This window comes from Stigmatopora argus, chromosome 14, assembly GCF_051989625.1.
Source record: "Stigmatopora argus isolate UIUO_Sarg chromosome 14, RoL_Sarg_1.0, whole genome shotgun sequence".
In the NCBI taxonomy this organism is placed as follows: domain Eukaryota; kingdom Metazoa; phylum Chordata; class Actinopteri; order Syngnathiformes; family Syngnathidae; genus Stigmatopora; species Stigmatopora argus.
This window is the reverse complement of record NC_135400.1, coordinates 717224-740544: the sequence shown is the minus strand read 5'-3', so window position 1 is coordinate 740544 and position 23321 is coordinate 717224. Positions and strand designations below refer to the sequence as shown.

The window sequence follows — 23321 nt, the reverse complement described above, 5'->3', positions numbered from 1 at the left end:
TGGTGAATTACATACCTGTCAACCTCTGCCGATAACTGCCCTTATAAATGATTATGATTCCCCTTACAAACCCCCCAAAAACCTTACAAACACCGTACGAGTCGTACAAAGGATTTAAAATTGTAAATTCCATTTGAGAATTGTGTTCATACTGGTAGTTTGTTTTACCAGGTTTCCGTACCATATGTTGCGGATAAATGTTTTGCCATGGTGACATGTGTTCAGCATTTGCCAGTTACAGAAATTTTTAGTCACAAAATATGGGTGCGTGTTATTCACGGGTGCACAGCTTCACTTGAAATGCCTTCAATGACTTAGCCAAAGCACCCCTGTATAAGGAATGTCGACAAACACTGAATCTATCTCCTGCATAAAGAACCGAAACTACCAGTGATTTGACCTGTTAGCTCAGATTAAGTTTGCAATTTGCGTAACAGTGCTCATTACATGGTCCATCTTCAGGACTTTGCCATAGTGCTTCCTGGTGTATGATGTAGTGATATGCTATTAACACTAGTTTTCCTGCATCTTCACTCGCATCCTTTCCCACTAGTCCACTTTTTTCATAGCACATAGCCAGTGCTCCATCGGTTGTAAGTCAAATAAGTTTGTGCCAGGGCAGTTTCATGTCGGTTACACTTTGAACATTTTCAAAAATGTCTTTTCTAGTCGTTTTCTCGTGTATCGATTTTATGTCCATTAATCTGTCATGTGCATATTTCGGAGTACACTCCACGGATGAAGATGGCCAGTTGTGCGGTATCAGTCATGTCAGTACTTTCATCCACAGCAAGAGAGTAGGCAATTGTTAGGTTTATCCTTAGGTATTTTCCAAATTCAGCTTTCAATAAAAAAGGCATCTGTAGTCACATCACCATTTAATTCTTGCAAGAAGAGAATACATCCACCCGCTCGTCCGGTCAAGATTATTCTGTCGAGCGGCATTATGTCCTGCCCATTTAAGGCCTCAAATCAAAACAATTACAAGGTTATCGATTCGATCCAATTGCTTAAGCAAGAAACAAAACAATTCCATAATCAAGCAAACCTAGCGTCACAAATTAAAACAATATGCGAGTAATCCCGGAGGTTGACTGATAGCCATCCGCTGAACCAACAACAATTTAAGCGTTTGTCTTCGTTGAAAGCACATATTAATCTAACTCTAACATAAAAGCGATCAACACACATATATATATATATTGTTTAATATAGTTACACATTTAGGATGAGCATTACTATTCCTAATAAGCAAATATATTGATTTATATAGTAAGCATGTATATTATAAGGCTTTATATTCATTGCAAACACATTTATAATAATGATTACTCCAACAGCAATAAAGTATTTGCTTCTTTAACTCAACTGTACTCTTAAACAAGTGACCATCTCACAAATTTGAACAGTGACCGTATTTCTACTCAGGCTTATATTTACCAGTACAGACGCTCCCCTACTTACGAACATTCGAGTTACGAACAACGGTACATACGAACATGTCTGTGCATAGGTTTTTTGTTTTGTTTTTCCTTTTCTTTTCCAAGATGGTGCCGTCACGCGGAAGCCAGTGACAGTAGCTCTGTATATTCTTGTTTTTCGTGTTTTACAGCCCTTCTATCTTTTTTTAAATTACATTTTAATATTTCTTAATACATTCCTCTTTACTTTACTTTGTACTTTATACTTTTTACTTTAATGTTTTTACAACTTTCTTTGTTCTGTGAGCCTGGTTTCTTTCGGCTACTTCTTGTAGTGCTTCTTTCCGCCGCTAATATCGACGCCTGGCGCTGTGAGAGCTCACCCAGCATCCACCTTCCTCTGCTCAGTTCATTGCAGTGTGTAAGTGCGTGAACGTATCTCCAGTGCGCAAAGAACATTTTATCATTAAATATCTCGTGCATCCATTATTCAATATGGTTGGTGAAAAGCGAAAGGCTTCTAGTGAGGGTGGTAGTGCAAGGAAGAGGCAAGCCATTTCATTTGAAACGAAAGTGGCATCAATAAATAAGCTTGATGTGGGTGAGAAAATGGTGAGTGTTGCACGGGCATACAACTTGAATCGTTCGACCGTCGGTAGTATGTATACAGTACTGTACGTATTCTCTCCATTTTATTAAATGTTTTTTTCAGTACAAACCAATGCAGGTTACTTATACAAGCCTTAAACATATAAATGCACTTATATAAACCTTCAATATACTTATATAGGCCTTAAACATAAATTATAATACAAAATATAGCACTGAATCAACTTACGAACAAATTCAACTTATGAACAATCGCTCGGAACCTAACTCATTTGTAAGTAGGGGAGCGTCTGCATCTGCTTTTTGTCTCAACATAAGAGCTCGAACACCTTGATCATGTAGCACTTCAGAAATTCTCCCTCCGTCAATGGCAATCTCCTCTGCCACGATAAAACTTGCTTTCACAGCAGCTTCACTTTGTGATTTTGCACGGGTAAAAAACGTCTGCTGGAATGTCAGATTTTTCCTTAACTTTTCTGCTTTCTGTTTCTTTTGCTCCAACTAGGCAAGTTCTCCTACTTGAAAAGATTAGAGGTGTGCGATTGTCAACATGGGTAAACCTCAACCATGAGAAACAAAGTGGAAAAAAAAACTAAAATCACTGTTTGATTTTTAAAGAATTCATTTCCAAATTAGATTGGAAAATAAGTATTTGGTCACCTACAAACAAGCAAGATTTATGGCTGTCAAAGAGGTCTAACTTCTAACGAGGTCTCCAATCGTTACCTGTATTAATACCCGTATCGGCTGCCTTGTCTTGCATTATGGCGTTTCATCTTTGTCAACTTGCAGTTGACAATTTGTGCGCATATAAGCCGTACCCTTGATTCAGTCATCATTTTTTTAGCAACAAATACGGCGTTTACGCGAGAAAATACAGTAATCATACTTTCATGTGACATACTGGTAGATTTTTCTGCTAGTTCATGCGTCTCACAAGGGGCATCTCAAAATGTAGCTATGGTAGATGTGACTCATTCACTATTAGGACCAGAGATCCTGTGTATCCTACAAAATCAAACTAAATACAGTAATCAATCATCAAAGACCAATTTTTAAGCCACCCGGAGCTTGACCACATCGCTGGACCATCTTAATCAATTCACTGTTACATAACTTCTGCGCTACCTCCTTGTTCGTCTTGCCTGATCTCAAGACTTATTTTTGCCCTAGGACCACGACGAAGACTATTTTCCTACGGACCTCAAAATTGACTTCCACGCGTTGTTCACTGACCCGTTTGATCTAGGCCTCCTGTAACTTCGCCACCAACTCTCCTATGGACCTCACAGGTTTCGACCCTCACGCTACGTTCACCGACTTACGCACACTGCTTTCCCTAGTACCTTCGCCTGTCCTTGGAACATTGATATAGAATAGGAAAAACCACGATCAAGATTGTGCGTGTGCCTGCACCTCTGTTACCGGCCCTCGCCGCTGACCGTAACAGCACGATCCAACCAAGTATGGATTGCGCAGGCTCAGGCGGAACTCCCACAAATCAACCAGCACCACTCATGGTTCAACACAACCAGGCAATTCAATTCCTCCATACCGATGTATCCCTGATCTCCCAGACGCTACGTTCAATGCAGGCACACTTCACTTCCTTGCCTCATGCACAACGGACACAATCAACCCCACCTAAGCCTGCTTACGTGGTGGCCCCGGTGCAGCCGACCACGTCCCCATAGTACCACCACCCGCCCCATATGATGGCAACCTTGGCGCATGCTGGGCCTTCCTGGTCCTCGAGGGCCGCTGTGGGTGCAGGTTTTTTATCCAACTGATCCACCAACACAGACCGTGTATTCAATGAGGTTTGTGCTGAAACAAGCACCTGACTGCATTCCACTGATTGCACTTCTGAGATAGCAGATTGGTGGTAAGGTTTTCTCTTATAGGTTTCCTGGTTCCCATAGATCTCAGGAATCTTGGGGTCTTGTGCACGAGTGAGGGAACAATGGAGTAGGAGATAGGCAGATTTGCATCTGCAGTTGTGCAGACTCTTCATCAGTCCTTTGTGGTTAAAATAAGAGTTGAGACAAAAGGCATGGCTCTCAATTTATCGGTCAATCTTCGTTCCTACCCTTACATATGGTCATAAACTGTAGATTCAGACTGATAGAACAAGATCCTGGGTGCAAGCAGCCAAAATGAGTTCCCTCTGCAGAATGTGCATGCTTTCTCTTAGAGATGGAGTGAAAAGCTCGGACATCTGGGAGGAACTCAGAGTAGAGCCGCTGCTCCTCAGCATTGGGAGGAGCCAGATGAGATGGCTCAGGAATTTGATTAGGATGCCTCCTGGACACCTCCGGGGTGAGATGTTCTGTGTACATTCCAACCGTGAGGATGCCACACGGCCGACCCAGAACACGCTGGGTAGACCATGTCTACTGGCTGACCAAGGAACACCTTAAGATGGTGGAGAGAGTAAAGTATGGGCTACCACCGTCACCCGATTTTGGATGAGTCGGAGAAAATGGATAGATGGATTAATACAGCACTTTTATCCAACAATTAAAATGCAACCCTAAACATTTCATCCCAGAAGAAAAGAAGGAATAATGTCAGCTTTTTCTCATGAAATTACTCAATTTAATCGATTTTAATTGTTGAAGTATTACAACTCGAGACTCTTTTAGTTGATTGAACACATTTAGGAGTTGCATGTACTTAAAAATGATTGTTAATTTAGGAAAGTAAATATTTTTATAAGAAGTAGTCATTCATTTGATTGCATTTCATTGTTAATTAGAACAAGCCTAAAACAACTTGAAATGAAAATACTAGCCATGATCATGTATGTGAAGAATTGGTCGCACCAGGCTACCAGTTGAAAAGCCTGGAGACCATCTCTCAGCGACCGTAAAAATGTCAATATATCTTTCCAGAAGAGCTGGCTGAAGTGGTTATGAAGAGCGAAGTTTGGGCGTCCCTGCTTTAGCTGCTGCTTCTTTGCATGCAACCCAATTTTAAGTATGCTTGCCAATGGTAATAAAACAAAATGTCTCTCACCAAGACATCCTGGAGATGAAATAACCAAAAAACTGTTGAGCCAAGGCCTGGGCAAGGCAACGACGGGTAACAGGGGTCTGGTCAATGATCATAGAACTGTGAAGTAGGTTTGTGCTGGAAAATATGGCAAAATATTGTTTAACGTGTTTGTGTGTGTGGTTCGATAATAAATCTCAGCCCTACCTGAAAATACTCATTGAAGCATAGGAAGATCCTTGCACATAATTCTCATCAATAAACACAGTTTTGAAGCAAGAGTAAGGGTAGCGGCATGTTAGAATTTCTTCATAGAACTCGAAAATCTCATGCAGGTAAGACATGGAATTCTTAAGAAGTGGCAGTAGTCGTGGCAGGCAAAAGTGGGTCACCTGGAAGAAGAAAATTTGGTTGGAATAGACTTTCGAAATGTTCATTATCGTAATGATTTTGTACTACAGGGGTGCTCGCACTTTTTTTTGCTCCAAGATCTACTTTACAAGGCGTGTTTAAAGACTGTTTTACCTAAGTTTATTCAATACGTAAATTGTAATACTAGAGGAGACAAAACTCTTGACCATGTCTATTCTAACATCAAACATGCTTATAAAGCCACTTCCCTCCCTCACCTAGCTGGATCAGATCACCTCTTCCTGTCTCTCACCCCCGCTTACACTCCATTCCGGAGGCAAACAACCACACAAATAAAGATTATAAAAACTTGGCCTGAGGACGCACTCTCTCAGCTGCAGGACTGTTTTTCCGGCACCAACTGGGAACTTTTTGTACACGACAACCTCCAGGACTACACGGACTCTGTACTTTCTTACATAAAAAACTGCATTGACAACGTCACTATAAATAAACGAATACGGGTTTTTCCTAACCAAAAACCCTGGATGACCAATGAGACACAGGCCCTCATCAAATGCCGTAACACCGCCTTTAGATCAGGGGACAAGATAAAATATAGAGCAGCCAGAGCTGGGCTGAAAAGAGGCATTAAAAAGGGCAAGGCAGCATATACTAAGAAAAATGAGGAGCACTTCACAGAAAATAATCAAAAGGTGATGTGTCTGTTAACGCAGATGCCTCACTAGCGGAGAAATTGAACCGTTTCTTTGCCCGCCTTGAGACTGACAAATCAGACCCAGTCTCAACACCCCCACCACCACCCTGCAGCAATACACTGACGTTCCGGGAACAGGAAGTGAGACTGGTAATGCGGTCTGTGAACACCAGGAAGGGTGCTGGCCCAGACGGAGTACCTGGGAAGGTGCTCAAAGCCTGTGCTGACCAGCTGGCAAAAATTTTCAATTGTTCCCTGCAACAATCCATCATTCCATCCTGTCTGAAATCTGCCACCATTTTACCTGTCCCCAAAAAGCCAACCATTGACAGCATGAATGATTATAGGCCTGTTGCACTCACGCCTGTAATCATAAAGTGCTTTGAAAAGTTGGTAGCCCGCCATATCAGGAATACAATCCCTCCCTCAATTGACCCTCACCAGTTTGCTTATAGAGCAAACAGGTCCACTGAAGATGCTATTGCCATTGCTCTACATACAGCACTGAGCCACCTGGAACACCATGGGAACTACGTGAGGATGCTCTTTATTGACTATAGCTCAGCCTTCAACACCATAAAACCGGACATTCTGACTGACAAACTCTCCCACCTTGGACTATCCTCTTCAATCTGCTGCTGGATAAAGAACTTCTTGACCAACCGACCACAGACTGTTAGACTTGGTCCCCACCTCTCTTCCTCCATTACACTGAGCACTGGCTCCCCTCAAGGCTGTGTTCTGAGTCCTCTTCTGTACTCTCTGTACACATACGACTGTACACCCACCCACCAGTCTAACGCCATAATCAAATTCGCTGACGACACCACTGTGGTCGGACTCATCTCTGGAGGGGATGAGTCAGCCTACAGAGATGAGGTCAACAAATTGTCTTCGTGGTGCTCGGTGAACAATCTCACACTGAACACCACGAAAACTAAAGAAATAATCCTGGACTTTCGCAAACACGGCACAGATCTGGCCCCACTCCTCATAAATGGAGTATGTGTAGACAGGGTCCAGTCCTTTAAATTCCTGGGGGTCCACGTCACGGATAAGCTCTCATGGTCTACAAACATCACAGCAGTAGTGAAGAAGGCTCAGAAACGACTCCATTGCCTCAGGGTACTTAGGAAGAACAACTTGGGCACCAAGCTTCTGATAACCTTCTATAGAACCACTGTAGAGAGCATCCTGGCATACTGCATCACAGTGTGGTACGCTGGAAGCACGGCGGCAGACAAAAAGGCCATGCAGAAAGTGATGAACACTGCCCAGAGGATTGTCGGCTGCTCTCTGCCCTCACTGGAAGACATTGCCAGCCCTCGTTACCTCAGCAGAGCCAGGAACATCATAGGGGACCCTTACCACCCTGGTCACAATCTGTTCCAGCTGCTGCCCTCTGGCAGACGCTATAGGTCCCACAAAGCACGGACAAATAGGCTTAAGGACAGTTTTACCCCACATCCATCAGAACTCTAAATTTGTGGTAACATAACACACATTCCCTTTTGAGGTAATATGAAAAGATGTTTGGGTGGTGATCTGCCTCCTACTAGCTGACTGAAGGTAAGTGAAAGACAGTGAGAGGTAAGCGACCTGTATCCATAACAGCAGAATGCCAAATTACAAGTCCGTAACTATCACTTATTTAGGTCTTTTGCCAAGTAAACACAGCTTATGGAGAAGCACCACCAATTTCGTCACACGCAGTTTCTGGGTGTGATGACAAGTAGGCTTTTTAATGTTGATAATGACGACAGGGCCTATGTCCGATTATTATTATTATTACAAGGAGCAAACCTACCAGTTTAGTTGTTTAGTTGTTTTGTTGCAAGGAGGTTGCTGGGAGGACAGCCCAGACATGTGATTAACAACAAAGTTCGCCGAAATGTATACAGTAATCCTTCGAATTTCGCGGATAATATAGACCAGACATGGTCTATAAAACCGAAAAGTAAGATCAACCCTATTATTACTACCATACTACACGTTTTTGCGCTTATAAAAAGAATACCAGTACACATGTACAATTACCGTATTTTCACAGCTATAAAACACACCGTCATTTGCGGCTATATTTTCTGTTTTTTGTCAAAAGATTGGACGCCTCGTCCAATAGGGCGCTAGCATGACACTAGGCCAGCATGTGTTATGCTAGCCGCTAGCATATGTTATGCTATCCACTAGGGCAAGGGTGTCAGACTCGGGTTGGTTCGCGCACCGCTTTAACGTCAACTCGAATACATGTGGGCCGGACCATTTTAGCTATAATATTTAGATTTTTTTTAATAAATGGATTAAGTGAACTGGATTAAAGGCCCTGAATATTCAGTTTTTTATAGATCTAAAACAATGTTTATTTTAGCTTTTTTACATATTTTTAGATTTTACAAAATTATTTTTAAACTAAAAACAAAGAAAATATGGATTAAAAAATTAGCAATTAGCGATTTAAAAGGGGGAAATCCGGAAATTTAATATACATCAGGGGTCCCCAAACTTGTTCCTGTGAGGGCCACATAACCTTTTCCTTTTCTGATGGGGGCCGGTGTCAGTTTGTAATAGAAAAAGTGTGACGATCGTAGGGGAGCTTAAATTTTTTTATTGTTTCCAGAAAGCCACACAACCAAATAACCCTTTCCAGGTTCTTTACAGAAAAAAGTCAGGAAACAAGTAATAACACTATTAATGAAATAAATAATAACTAAATAACCCTCTCTGAGTTCTTCACGGAAAAAAACTGGAAATAAATAAAACTATTTATGAAATAAATAATAACTAAATAACTCTCTCTGGGTTCTTCATAGAAGATATTTATTCCTAATATATAAATCCAATTCAGAGTTGCTCCCCTCCACAGCTCTGGGTAAAAAAAAACAATTCTCAAACAGGTTGCACAGTTTTTATATGCTTGAATAGTCCGCGATGGTGCCAGGGCTCCGCCCCCACCTGCAATCGTCCAGATGTCTCACTAACACTGTGCTCGTGCATGCATCACGCATGCACTGGTGGACGTGCCCGCGTGCATCAAAGGGAAACACTCTCCCCGCGCGTGTCACCAAAGAAGCAATGCGAAGCCCCGCTTCACTGGGATGATTTGTGGGCTCAGCGGGGGGTGCAATGAACCAAACACAAGATTAAAACGTCCCAGTCTTCAAGGCCAAATAGAGAAAAAAATCTGATAGCGTCTCTGGTATTGTTCAGAGGGCCGGGCCAAATGTGCTGACGGGCCGTATCCGGCCCGCGGGCCGTAGTTTGGTGACCCCTGATATACATCTATACTCTTTATTTTAATTTGATCCTAAAACAGAAAGTCGGCACTCATGATTTGCCGTATTTTCACGACTATTCGGCGTATCGTATTTTAAGCCGCAGTGTCAGTAACGAGTGCTATTTCTGTATTGTAGACACACATCACGCAGCGTTTTATTAGACGCATATATATTATATATGGATGAACATCGAAACACAATAGCGCTGGCTACCGGAAGCAGACTATTTCCGGGTTCCGGTGCGCAGTGACTGCTGGGAAATATAGTTCTTGCACGCTACACCCACACGCTAAAAACACGTTTTAAAAAGGCAACGGAAGCAAAACTGAGTTCCGTAGTACTTTATTTGGACATTTTACAACTTACTCAAGTCATCATCACCTACAAATCCCTCAAACTCCTCATTTTCTGTGTCCGAATTAAACAATTGCCCAAACGAGCCTTCCAAAAAGCCGGGTCCCCTCTCTTCGTTCTCAGAGTCACCGTCATTTCCATGTGGCTCCTTAGAAATGATGCCGGCTTTGGCAAAAGCTCGAACAACCGTGCAAGCAGACACGTTCGCTCAGGCGGCCACAATCCATTGACAAATCTTAGCGTAGAAGCCAGGCACTGCCTGCCACTTTTCGTGACGCTGTGTTCGCCAGCGATCATCCACTGCTCCCACGCCGCTCGTAACTTTGATTTGAAAGCCTGGTTGATGCCGATGTCCAGCGGCTGTAATTCTTTGGTCAAGCCTTCGAGAATGACGGCAAGCTCCGAGTTCATTTTCATGAACTGGTTTTTCACCGTTGGTGTGAGATGAGCACGCATGGAATCAGAAATCAAAACAGACGGCGAGCCGTGAAAAAAATCCATCTGGTCACTTGACATACACCTCACGTAGCCAGTCTCTCAGTTTCTCCTCGTCCATACAGCCCTTTGGATTCGCCTTCACGATGACGCCGGCTGGAAACTTTTCTTTAGGCAGAGTCTTTCGCTTGAAGATAACCATTGGTGGTAGCTTCTGCCCATTAGCATGGCAATCGAGAACGACAGTAAAAGCCAACTTCTCATGCCCCGTTGTTCGTATCGCCACCGTGCTGGTCCCCTTCTTCTCGACAGTGTGGTTCATCGGATGTCGAAAGTTAGCGGTACCTCGTCCATGTTGGTTATGTGGTTTGGCTGTATTAGTTTGTCGGCAATCAGCTTGGTGCAGTAGGTGCGGAAAACGGCTGGCTTGTCAATGTAGTCCGCCGGAAGTTGCTGCGCCACGGTTGTCCTCACTCTAATCGACAGATGGTGCCGTTTCATAAAACGAAAGCACCACGACGGACCTCCTTCGAAATGTTCAATTTTCAATTATTTCGCGAGCGCTTTTGCCCTCAGCCGAATGGTGACTGGAGACGTTTCTCCCAGCTGCTCTTAGACCAAGAATCCACCGCTCCAGTTGATCTTCCAAGTCGGGCCACCTTGCCTTGTTCCCACGGAAACTCAACTTCCTCTTGTTGACTTGGTGAAGCTCCTTCTCCTGCTTTCTCCATTTGCGAACCATAGTTTCGTTGATGTTGAATTTCCTCGCCGTTGCTCTGTTCCCATGATCCACTGCATGATCGATGGTTAGAAGCTTGAACTGTGCTTCGTAAGCGTGCCTCTTTGTAGAATTATTCATTCTCATCATTATCATTATCATCATAAGCGCCGTTCAAAGTGGCTGCTAGTTGCAGTGGCTCCCCATACCCTCACTCGTATTCTGTGTTTTAGGGCTTTTTTAGAGCTCTTTTATCCTTTATTTTTACGTTGTATTGTCTCTTAGGATTTTACTTGTTACTTTGCTTTATATATTATATTCCAAACTTTAATGTTTTAAAACTTTACTTTCAAGACTCTACTCCAAGACTCAAGGTGTGCGAGAGGCAGTCTTTGAGCTATTAGTTTAGTTTATCTTTAAGAATTCTGGACATTATATTTTGACCCACTCAGCCATGCCTCCGCTGTTTTACACAAAGGATCAGCTGTTAGCGCTACGCAACACCTGGATTCCCTGGACCTGGACCTCCCCGCGGAGTTAAAGAGGAAGAGAAGAGGATGCAGAGCTGGACGAAAATGTCAGGAGAGAAAGCGACGCTTCAGACCCAGCATTCCATCTATTATTGTGGGGAACGTAAGATCTCTCCCCAATAAGATGGAAGAGCTAACGGCGCTTACCAAACAACAACGACAATATCGGAATATCTGCATTATGTGCTTCACGGAGACCTGGCTGAATGAACTAATTCCAGACTCTCTCGTCTCCTTGGACGGTTTTCAGCTGGTGAGGGCGGACAGAAATGCTGAGGAGAGCGGTAGGAAGAAAGGGGGGGACTAGCTGTTTTTATTAATAGTAGATTGTGCAGCCCCGGGCACATTACTGTGAAGGAGCGACTCTGCACCCGAGATATCGAGCTAGTAGCTGTTAGCATCAGGCCGTTTTACATCCCCCGGGTGTTCTCGCACGTTATCATAATAACTGCGTATATACGTCTCTCGGCCGATGCAGCAGTCGCCCGCGAGCTGCTTCACGCCACTGTGTCCCGGCTGCAAACGTCACACCCCCAGTCTCTCCTTCTTATCTCTGCTGATTTTAACCATCCTCCCTTGGCTTCTACTCTCCCCACCTTCACTCAGTATGTGAAGTGCCACACCAGGGAACAAAAAACTCTGGACCTGTTGTATGCCAACACAAAGGAGGCATACAGCTCAGTCCCCCTCCCCCCACTGGGCCGCTCAGACCACAACCTGGTCCATCTGATCCCCACCTACATCCCTATGGTGAGGAAAATAAAACCTACCACGAGGATTATACAAAGATGGACCGAGGAGACCAGCATGGTACTGAGGGACTGTTTTGAGACCACTGACTGGGAGGTGCTGTGCAATTCACATGGTAATGACATTGACAGCTTGACTTATATTAACTTCTGTGTTGAGAACATTGTACCATCCAAGAAGGTCCGTTGTTTCTCCCACAATAAGCCGTGGGTCACCAGGGATCTAAGGGCCCTCCTGAACAAGAATAAGAGGGCTTTTAGGTCTGGGGAGAAAGAGAGCCTGAAAATGGTTCAGAAGGAGCTGAAGAGAGAGATAAAGAAGGGAAAGACCATCTACAGGAGGAAGCTGGAGAACCAACTCCAGAGAGGCAACACAAAAGAGGTCTGGAGGAGCTTGAGGACCATTTCGGGCCATGGAGGCAACAGCGAGAGAGACCCGGAGTCCGGCGGCAGGGAGTGGGCCAATGAACTGAATCAGTTCTTTAACAGATTCAGTCCTGCCCCCACTCCCCTGACCCCCCAGACCAGAAGCAACCCTCCCCCCTCGTTCTCCTCCTCCTCCTCTTCCTCCCCCTCTTCCACTGGTCTCTGCATTACTGTCGATCAGGTGATAAAACAGCTAAAGAAGATCGAGGCAAGGAAGGCTACCGGCCCAGACGGCCTCAGCTCCAGACTACTGAGAGAGTGTGCGGATCAGCTTGGTAAAGTGATTCTGCATATTTTCAACCTCAGCCTCAGTCTGCAGAAGGTCCCACCTTGTGGAAAACTTCCTGTGTGGTCCCAGTTCCTAAGACTGCGTACCCCAGGGAGCCAAACCACTTCAGGCCTGTAGCATTAACCTCTCACCTGATCAAGACATTGGAGAGAATCATCCTCAATCACCTCAGCCCCCTGATGAATGCAGAGCTGGACCCTCTGCAGTTCGCCTATCGTCCAGGCATTGGTGTGGAAGATGCTACCACCTACCTGATGCACAGGTCTCTTTCACACCTGGAGAACATGGGAAGCACGTTGAGAATGATGTTTTTTGACCTCTCCAGTGCGTTCAACAAATTAATTTGTTCCAGCCCTCTGAAAAAACACCAAAAACAGCATATTGGATTGGAAAAAATGTTTTATTTCTTCTAATTCCCCATCTATTAACAAAGTAACACATAACTAGTGGTTTAATAGAAATAAAATGTGTTTAATCTAACTAAAATTGGGCGGATTTCCCAGAGGGGAGAGGGGCACAAAAGGGGCGGGGGGGCTTCCGGTTTTTTCCCCACACAACGCACTCGTAAACGGAACAAACACTCCACCCTCACGTTCGCTATCGATGGGCTGTTTGCTGTTGTACTATTCCCTTCAAAATATTCCGAAAATGATGCACACAAATGTCCTCACAATCGGATAACGCACGACCACTTGCCAACGAGCAGCAGTCTTTTATCAGCGATCGCTCCGCTGCTCATGGGAGCTTCGGGGGCGCTGGCTAGCAGCTCCCTTTTAGCTTGTAGCATCTGTGTTCGCATCCCCTTTGAACGGCGCCTATGATAGAGTTGCTACCGGGGATGCTATTGCGGGGAGTTGCGAGCCAGTGCCCCTGATGTTCTTATGAGCAGCGAACGAGAAGTAATATAATACTCCTCGTATTAGATAAAAATAACAGGAAATGCAGCAGCTGAGCTTACCCACGTATTTATTGTGGGTAAAGTTTTATTCTGAGAAAGAGTGCCATTGCCTGTCGGCGTTGTGTGCACGAGTATACTTCATTACCCAGAAAGCCCTCTTTTCCCCGTGCATGCGCGTTGTGCGTTTCCTGGTCTGAATAACTCATTCGGTGCTCGTAAATATTGTTAAACATGAAAGATATGCAAAAAAGACAGTGCCATGGCCACATGGCATGGTCACATCACGAAATTTTGATCCTATGACGGGCGAATTATTCGATCGAAATTTCCGTCGTAAGACGAGAATATTGTACCACTGTATAATGTACGTGATGGGAAACGCAACCTGCTGGAAACAAGAAAAGGCTTAACAGCGTGTGTCATAGCTATTTATGATTTTCGGCGCGCCCATTCTTCCTCAGTGAAATACGCTTCTTTTTCGACCTTAGAGCCAACCATTTCAGCGCCGAAGAAGAAGCGGTGCCCTGACTTCCGCCATTTTTCATCTGTCTTCTGTTTTCGAGTTTCAGCATAGATTTAGATATTTGTATGAACTTTTTTTATTTTTATACCTCAGAAAAACATCCACGATATAGAGAAGTGAGAACTCCTGCGGGATTTAAAACGGCCTGATGCTTACAGCTACCAGCTCGATATCGCGAGTACAAAGTTGCTCCTATAGCGTCATGTGCCGCCGTCTACACCATTTGCTATTAATAAAAACACCTAGTCCCCAACCTTTCCTCTTTAACCGCTCTCCTCAGCTTTTCTGTCTGTCCTCACCAGTTGAAAACCATCCAGGCAGATGAGTGAGTCGGTATTAATTCAGCCATGTCTCCATGAAGCACATAATACAACACTCTCGATATTCGCGTTGCAGCCTCGTAAGCACTGTTAGCTCTTCCATCTTATTGGGGAGAGAGCTTACATTCCCCATAATAATAGACGTAATGCTTGGTCTGAAGCGTCGCTTCTCCCGCCACTTTCGTCTAGCTCTGCACCCTCTTCTCTTTCTCTTTAACTCCATGGGAATTTCCAGCAATATCCAGGTGTACCGCTAACAGCTGATCCCCTGTTTAGGACAGAGGAGGCCAGGCCAAATGGGTCCAAAAAACGTCCAGAACCAGCAGATAGAAACTAAACTAATAGAACAAAGACTGCCTCTGCCTGGAGTCGAGTCGTAAATGTCGTAAAAACATTGAAGGATAAAGTAAAGTATTAAGAAATATCAAAATGTAATAAAAAAAGATAGAAAAGCTGTAAAAAATGACTTAGAACGGACGGAGCTACTGCCACCAGCTGCCGCTTGAGTGGTGCCATTTTGATATAAGATTATCATATCATTTTATGATTAATGTACGATACATATAACGGGGAAAATTCTTTTTTGCTGTATAAAGACCTCTTATTAACTACTATGTGTCAGGAGTGGCCTGTTTTGTCCCTCCTGACGTGCCGTCCCGATCGCGCTGCGACGACGCAGCGACGCAGCGTGATCGTAACAGAACGATCCGGCCATAATGGACCCAGCGGGAGGCTACCCACGCTCGCGCCGACGCGCTCGTCGACGCCAGCCACCCTCGTGGAAGCCCCGCGACGACATGGATTCACTGAGAGGCCCCACAGAGTCTATTAGGGAGTCTATAATGGACACTTGGCGTGGGCACCTCAAAGACGTTTGGGCAACGCAGGAGTCTCGACTAAGAGGTAGTACTGAGCCTCCATCCACCTTTAAACCCACCCTCCGCTCAACCCGTCGCACCGGACGGCCAGCACAGCTAAATCATAATTCCAAGGCTCCGACACCCTCAGTTCATCGCCCCAGTTATTTGAACTCAGACTCCAGCGAGTTTTTTTCTCAATGGAGGGAGAATCCCCAGCCTCCCTCGGCCCCATTGGAACGCCAAATCTTTGTCCGTTGGGACGGCCAGAGGCCAAGTGATTTGGATGCTGGAGATTCGGACTGGGACGGCTATTTTCTTAGCCGATACGGAATCCGATACGCTCCAACTGAGAACGCTGAACGTTATGCGCCACTAGACAAGGATCGCCATTGCCCCTCCGACTACTCAGACCTGGATTACCCCGACCGGCATCAACCTGGTCGGCTGGCCAGCTACGATGGGCCACCACGTGCTGTGCCGCCCTCCCGGAGGCGGCGGCGAGCGCCATGCCGCAGGGAGAAGCGGAAGGAGGGCCTGGACGCACGAGCCCCTGACCAAGCTCCTCGCCCGACCACGCCGCTCCAAGCTCCTCGCCCGACCACGCTGCTCCAAGCTCCTCAAATACCCGTGCCCAAGCCACGCAAGTTACTCCCTTTGCCACCTGGGCCGCCAGACGCACCCGTGCCGAAGCCACGAACCAGGCTTCCGGTGCCGGCTGGTCCGTCCAGTTCCTGGTCGCCCAGTTCCTGTTCGCCCGGTTCCTGGGCGTCCAGTTCCTGGTTGCTTGGTTCCTGGCCGCCCGGTTCCTGGCCGCCCAGTTCCTGGTTGCTCGGTTCCGGTCTGCCCAGCTCTTGCCCGCCCAGCTCTTGCCCGCCCAGTGCTTGCCCGCCCAGCGCTTGCCCGTCCAGCGCTTGCCCGCCCAGCGCTTGCCCGCCCAGCTCTTGCCCGCCCGGAAGTGGCGGTGACGCGCCGGGGCCCCTGGACGAGGGGGCCGGCGATGGCCAGAGCGACTCTCCGGCGCCCCTGGACGAAGGGCCCGGGGATGGCGGCAGCGACCCTCCGGCGCCCTTGGAGGAGGGGGCCGGCGACGGTGGCGAGGGCGACTCGCCGGGGCCCCCGGACGAGGGGGCCGGCGACAGCGAGAGCAACTCTCCGGCACCCCCGGACGAGGGGGTTGCTGGCGACAGCGCGAGCAACTCTCCGGCACCCCCGGACGAGGGGGTTGCCGGCGACAGCGCGAGCAACTCTCCGGCACCCCCGGACGAGGGGGTTGCCGGTGACGGCAAGAGCGACTCTCCGGCCCTCTCGGCCGAAGGGGCAGGCGGCCCCCCGAGCAGCCAGGGTAAGGTGCCTGACGACCGTTCTAAGAGTCTGGTGTCTGTTAAGGGCAGGGGGCTTGGCCAGCTCCTTAAGGACCAGCAGGGAGGCCCGCCGGACCGGCTACTCCCTCTCCTCTCCAAGGGCCGACGTGGACGCCCGCCGGATAGGCCCCTCCTAAGCCTCGTCTCAGGCTGGCGCTGACGCCCACTTCGATGCCTCGTCTCAGGCCGGCGCGGACGTCCACCTCGATGCCTCGTCCCAGGCCGGCGCGGACACCCGCCCGACCGCCCACCTCGATGCCTCGTCACCGGCCGGCGTGGACGCCCGCCCGACCGCCCACCTCGATGCCTCGTCACCGGCCGGCGTGGACGCCCGCCGGACCGCCCACCTCGATACCTCGTCACCGGCCGGCGTGGACGCCCGCCGGACCGGCTAAGCCCACGCCTCGTCATCGGCCGGCGCGGACGCCCGCCGGACCGACCACTTCCTCGCCTCGTCATCGGCCGGCGCGGACGCCTGCCGGACCGACCACTGCCTCGCCTCGTCTCTGGCCGGTATGGACGCCCGCCAGGCCGGCCACTCCCACGTCTCGTCACCGGCCGGCGCGGACGCCCGCCGGACCGGTACCTCTCTCGTCTCTTCACGGGTTGGCGGGGACGCCCCCCGGACGCTGAGAACGGAGCTTGCCCGCCCTCCCTCCCGGCTTTCGTTTTTCATGGACATTAGGCATTAGGACGTCTGGGATCCGTCCGTTAGAGGGGAGGTACTGTCAGGAGTGGCCTGTTTTGTCCCTCCTGACGTGCCGTCAGGGAAGCAGCTGCAGTCAATCTGCTGATTGCTTCCTGGCTTTATTATTTAAGGAGCAATGAGTGTGAGCACCATTGCCGGATCGTCTGATTTGTTTGTGCGTGCGCGTAGCATGCTGCCGTTCTGTTCCAGCCCATTGTGGATTTGTAGACCTTTGTTTATTCATTAAAGAATGAAGTCTGAAGTGATCTGGCTCGATTCACTCGTCTCCTGCGCTTGGGTCCCCCATACCGCCCCGATCGCGCTGCGACGACGCAGCGACGCAGCGTGATCGTAACACTATGTATATCTGTGTTGTTAGGAATGGAGGCATGCCCATGGTATGCGCTGTCTTGGAATCCCCAACACAGCCCACTTTGCTAACGTGACACAGATTGAGGATGCTGTCTCTTGTAAGTCTTGGAACTCACACTGTTTATGAATTCCTGGATTTTTAATTTTTAATTTCTAAATTATTTCATACAATTTTATGCAAAATCAAATATCAAGAGTTACATCAGAACATTCTTCCTGTGGATTGTACAGTACATTATAATATTGCATCTGGAAATTATTCACTCAAGGTCCGGGAACCAACAAGTAACATGGAAAAGTCAACTACAGTAATACTTCGACATACGAGGAATTTGAGATGAGTAAAATTCCGAGCAAATATTTACCTTGAGATACGAGACAAATTTTGAGATATGAGCATTTGAGATAGCCAGTTCGCCAGGGTGCTTTAAGATTCTCTCTCGCTGCATCTCCCTCATGCAAAGATCTCTACGAGCACTGGACGGAGCGTTGCATTTTTTTCCATTTTGTTTTGTTTTGTTTGTTTTTTGCATTAGTCAGTGTAGAATTAAGGGAAACACAATAGATCTAAAGCAGGCCGGTGCAATGAAGGGTAGTGCAAAGAAAAGGCGTATGATGACAATCAATATTAAGCATGAAATAATCGAAAAACATGAGTAGTGTACGGGTGACTGAGCTGGCTCGTCAATACGTATGGAGAGGCAGGAAGTTAGCCCCGAAAGCCACGGTGGAATATATGAACCTCTTTGCCTTGGTTATTTCACAAGAAGGTTTAAATTTAGTGTAACGTAAGATTAAAACTTTTTTTGTTTGTACGTTACAAGCGCATCGTCAAGAGACTCTCTCTCTCCCCCCTATCCACGAACTCCCCGTTGTATAAAATAATGCCTCATTTTATTATTAAACATCATAACCACTAGTTATTTGTTACTCTGGTAGTAGATGGTAATATCCTGTTTTTTGGTGTTTTTTTCAAAGGGTGTGAAAAACAACAATTGCATATCAGGTCGGCCACCAAAAACACCTGCGTAAGAATTTGCACAAATAAGCATAATAACTTCATATAAGGTAAACCGGGCGATAGTATCTTTAAACAATATGCGAGTATTTTCGGAAGTTGATTCGATTATCGCCATCTGCCGGAATCCAAGTCAGAGCAATTTAAGAGTCCTTCACAGATCTTCATTGCGAACTCAGATCAACAGTCCTCGGCCTGGAACATGGGGATCTGTCCGGTCAATAGCCCTGAAAACAATTAAATGTCCTCGAAGCCAGCTGCCCTGTAGAGTGACCTTGAGCTTGCTCGGTCCCAAATTAAAATAAAGCTCCTATACATATTAATGATTAATGCACATATAATAACATCCCAGAATAACCCCAACAGGGTGGGAACGAATTCATTTGTATTTAATTCATTTCGATGGGAAACGTTGATTTAAGATACGAGTAAATCGACATACAAGCTCAGTCCCGGAACGCATTAAGCTCGTGTCTCAAGGTACCACTGTACAAAAATAGGGTTAGACAATATATTTGCAATAAAATTAGATGCATGTTCCAAACAAGCAGAAACTATCATTATATAGTAGAGATAAATAATCTGGTTTTGGTGTTCGTTTTTGGCTCAAGCTCGGTTTAGCACTAGTTGTTTCTGTTATGATGTCTCAAGCTAGCCCAAGGGGGGTGACAACTAGAGCAAGCACCATCTCATTGCTCATCCACACAAGGACCATCTACGTAGGGCTATCGCAACAACGAGTTTTGTAAGCAAACAGTCGTCAAGTGGTAGAGGTCGAGAAGCAGTAGCGAAGAAGTTGTCTTCACCAATATCCTACTTGCAGCCACCATCCTACGTTGAGTTTTAACTGTGGCTTTGCCTGGGGAGAGATTTCCGTAAAGAATATTCACACACACATCCGCAATTCACACTTGTGTTTTCAAGATTTACAAATATATCCAAGATTTTAACTTGTTTTTTAGAGATCCACAAATATATTAATGATTAGTGCGACACAACATTGGAATAACCCAAAACGCTGCACAACAAATGCTTGTCACGTCAAATATTTTGAGACACTGTCTCGCCTCCTGGATGATTATTGTCATACCTCGCCACTTCGCGGCTTCAAAGTTTGTGGCTTCAGTCTATCACCATATTTTTCATCCAAGTATCCAAAATAAAAAAACTTCATAAGAATTAAGTGCTGTAGCCTTCTTGAAGAACTGCAGGCCGCCTCTCCATAGAAAGAAAAACAGGCCGGTAAATTACTATGATTTGAAGAATTAATGATGTGAAGGAAAAGACAATCATTTCAGGCTGAAAAAATTCTGGCCGAAAAAATATCGTCCATGATTATGATGGAGGTTCATCAGTCAGACGATCAGATGAGGCTGTGAAGCTGGCTATGCTAGCTAGGCTTCCCAGACATGACGATGGAGTTGTGCTCGCAAGCCACTCAACCCCCAAAATTGTTGAGAATCTCGTCGAAATGATGAAATTGGGGAGTGAGGAAGAGATAGGTGGCATGTCTTTGTTCAAAAAAAAGAAACAGCAGTCACAACTCAGTTATTAACACTGTGGAACCAAAACATACTTTTAGTGGCTCATCTTACAACATAACATGTAAGATTTTGATTTTGACTTTACTCCTGTTATCAGGAAATGTGCATCCTAACCCAGGACCGCCTTTAAATAACATTAGTACAGTCGTACCTCTACTTAAGAAATTAATTGGTTCCAAAACTTTTTTTGTAACTTGAAAATTTTGTAAGTAGGTGTACTTTTTATGTAAATTCTCTAATTCGTTCCACGGTCCTCACACAACTACCAACTAAAACCTTTAAAATTGGTTAGTGTCCCAATTTTATATGAAAGATATGAGGAAACACACAAAAATGAAAGAAAATTATAAGGAAATGATTTATTAATGTGTTAAAATTTTAAAAAGCATGTGAAAATGTGCCCTGCCCCGCTAAAATAGTTGCCTTCGTGGCCGTTATAATTGGATACGTAATGCAGAGCTACCAAATACTACGAATCGTCCGTAGTTTATTACGCCAGTTTATAGCAAATTATAAAATCTGCATTTTCTATGAAAACTACGAAGAAAAAAATTATCAAGCAATGTTTGACGCGATCGGTGTTTCAAAACGTTACGTTTGCTTTTAATAACTTTTTCATTTAAAATTTGCTGATTGAGGATGGCACAAATCGAAACTACATCCCCATGACCGTTCGTTTAGGTCACATCTGTTTAAGTCACATCCGTTTAGGTCATGTGGATGTAGTTTCGATAGATTTTTGAAGCAGCATAGACGTACCATACCCATGGCTTCCAAGCGAAGACGAGAGAACTGTGATACTGATATTTTGCCATCGGAAAAAAAATACAACAAACTGTGTTTGGCGCCATCAACCGAAGGAGAATTCTTTGCGTACTATAAGTATTGCAACATGAAAACTGTTGCTTTGCGTGACATAGTCTGGTTGGAAGTGAAAGTGGATTATGAGAAGATTAGTATTCTATTTGAGTAAGATGATGAAGGACTTTGTACTGGTGAGAACGTTCGTCAGTATATGAAAGAGCAAGAAATGCCTGAAAAAAGTGCACAAGTGTGAGAAAGTATTATAAAAATGCAGTGAAATATGTAAAAGAAAAATTTCCAATGAAGGGCGAATTGCTCAAACATGCTGAGGTAGCTGATCTCAGCATCGTCAAAAAAGTTTCTTCACAAGTGTAAGGAGGTATTTCATCAACAGATTCCCATGCATGAAGCCTGACTATGAGGTTGATGCCTTGGAAGAAGAATTAAGCTGCCTGCAAGTTGAGGAGCTAGGAGACATTACAGTACAGGAGTGAGCAGATGTGCAATGGGGACTAGTAGGAGAAATAAAAGACAGCTCTGGAAACCCAAAATATGCTAACATAACAAAGATTGCACTGGGCATACTTTTGATTCCCCACAGCAATGCCACATGTGAACGTGTTTTCAGTGCTGTGAGGAAGATCAGGACAGACTTCAGGATGTCAATGAGACCAAGCACACTTGAGGCCATGGTAAAGATGGACATGCAACTGGCTGGAGCAGCTTGCAATGAACAGAAATATTCAAGGGAGGAGCTCCTTTCAAAGAGGCCAAGCGTGCAACTGAGAAATTTAATAGAACTAAGAAAATTGATTGAATTTGCATGCGGTATAAAATTTGTAGGCCTTTCATTATTCATTTTTTTAATTCAAAATGTTGATTGCCACAAATATTTTGACTTTTACATGTGCCCTGTGTATGTGTGCGTGCGTGCGTGCGTGCGTGCATGCGCGAGAGCGTTCAGTCTTTAGCCTAGTAATTGTGTACCAGAACACATTCATAAGTCAAAACAGATGAGGACCGAAGCGTCAGGAAGCCGCTTCGAGTGTCCATGGTGGGGTGTAGATGACGAGTGTGGAGTGCTCAATGCAGGTCGTTGAGTCAGCCTTGACTTAGGTGTGAGTACTTCGGTCCATCCTGGCACTTCTTTGTTTAGATTAAACAAGACTTTCAAGAGCAAACCTTATACTTCATTGCAAGCAAGTATGATAATTATACTGTGCGCATAACTAGAGGCGAGGAAAGCATTATTTAATAGCAAGGCCAAGCTTCTTTTAGGTTGCAGGCAAATGTATAATAATAATACACTTTTTTTAACACTAGTGTGGGTCAAACTGAAGTCCCAAAAGGCCTTAGAGCGTTGGCAGCCTGACACAGAGGTAAGAATGGAAAACATTTTGCATAATCATTTTCTGATCCAGTAATGTGACAATACATACTGAGATGTTTTTTTTTTCCAGGAAGAGTATGAGGACTCCAGTGGAAATGTAGTCAACAAAAAAACATATGAGGACCTCAAGAGACAAGGGTTACTGTAGATACCCAAGTTTGTTTTACCAATATATTCTTTGTCTTTTTTTTGTTATTATACTTGGGTAAATGTTCGTTTTCCCCAATTTACCTATTAGTAATCTGTAATTTAGAAACGTTTAATCATCATAATAAACATCAGAACTTGTACATTCTAAAATGTTTGTTATTTTTGCACTGGTTCTCTAATTGGTTATTTCAGTGGTTCAATCACATGCATATTCTAACATATAGCAGCAGAAATGGCGACATCTCATGCCGTCTGTGTCTTACCATCTGAAGGTCTTACTGCTTTCCATTAAAACTGAAAATCATTTGCTAATCTTTTGGTAAGGTTGTGGAAAATGTCTACAAATCTGTTAGCCAGTTTCTGCTGATTTGCCCCAGCATTTTCTTGTTTTGTTGGGAACTTTGACGTACATTTGCAGCACGATTGGGTAAGCTGCTTACTTTTGTGGAGGCAACGGGCCTGGCTCTCAATGCTCAGACACTGGTGCTCAACTGCAAAATGGTTGAGACATGTCTGTTGAAAGG

General features: G+C 45.3%; 1 protein-coding gene across 2 annotated transcripts in view; it reads left to right on the top strand.

The window, feature by feature from the left end:
• The window catches only part of nbr1b (NBR1 autophagy cargo receptor b), a 394738-nt gene extending 371803 nt beyond the window's left edge, over positions 1-22935 (top strand). Inside the window, exons 19-21 of one of the 2 annotated variants that reach the window (XR_013304864.1) lie at positions 17899-17989; positions 22581-22636; positions 22718-22935. The gene's annotated coding sequence lies outside the window, so the exon portion shown is untranslated. Of the gene's footprint in view, positions 1-17898; positions 17990-22580; positions 22637-22717 lie in introns of those variants that run through there. The other variant, XR_013304862.1, reaches the window with a different exon arrangement.
• The last annotated feature ends 386 nt before the right edge of the window (positions 22936-23321 follow it).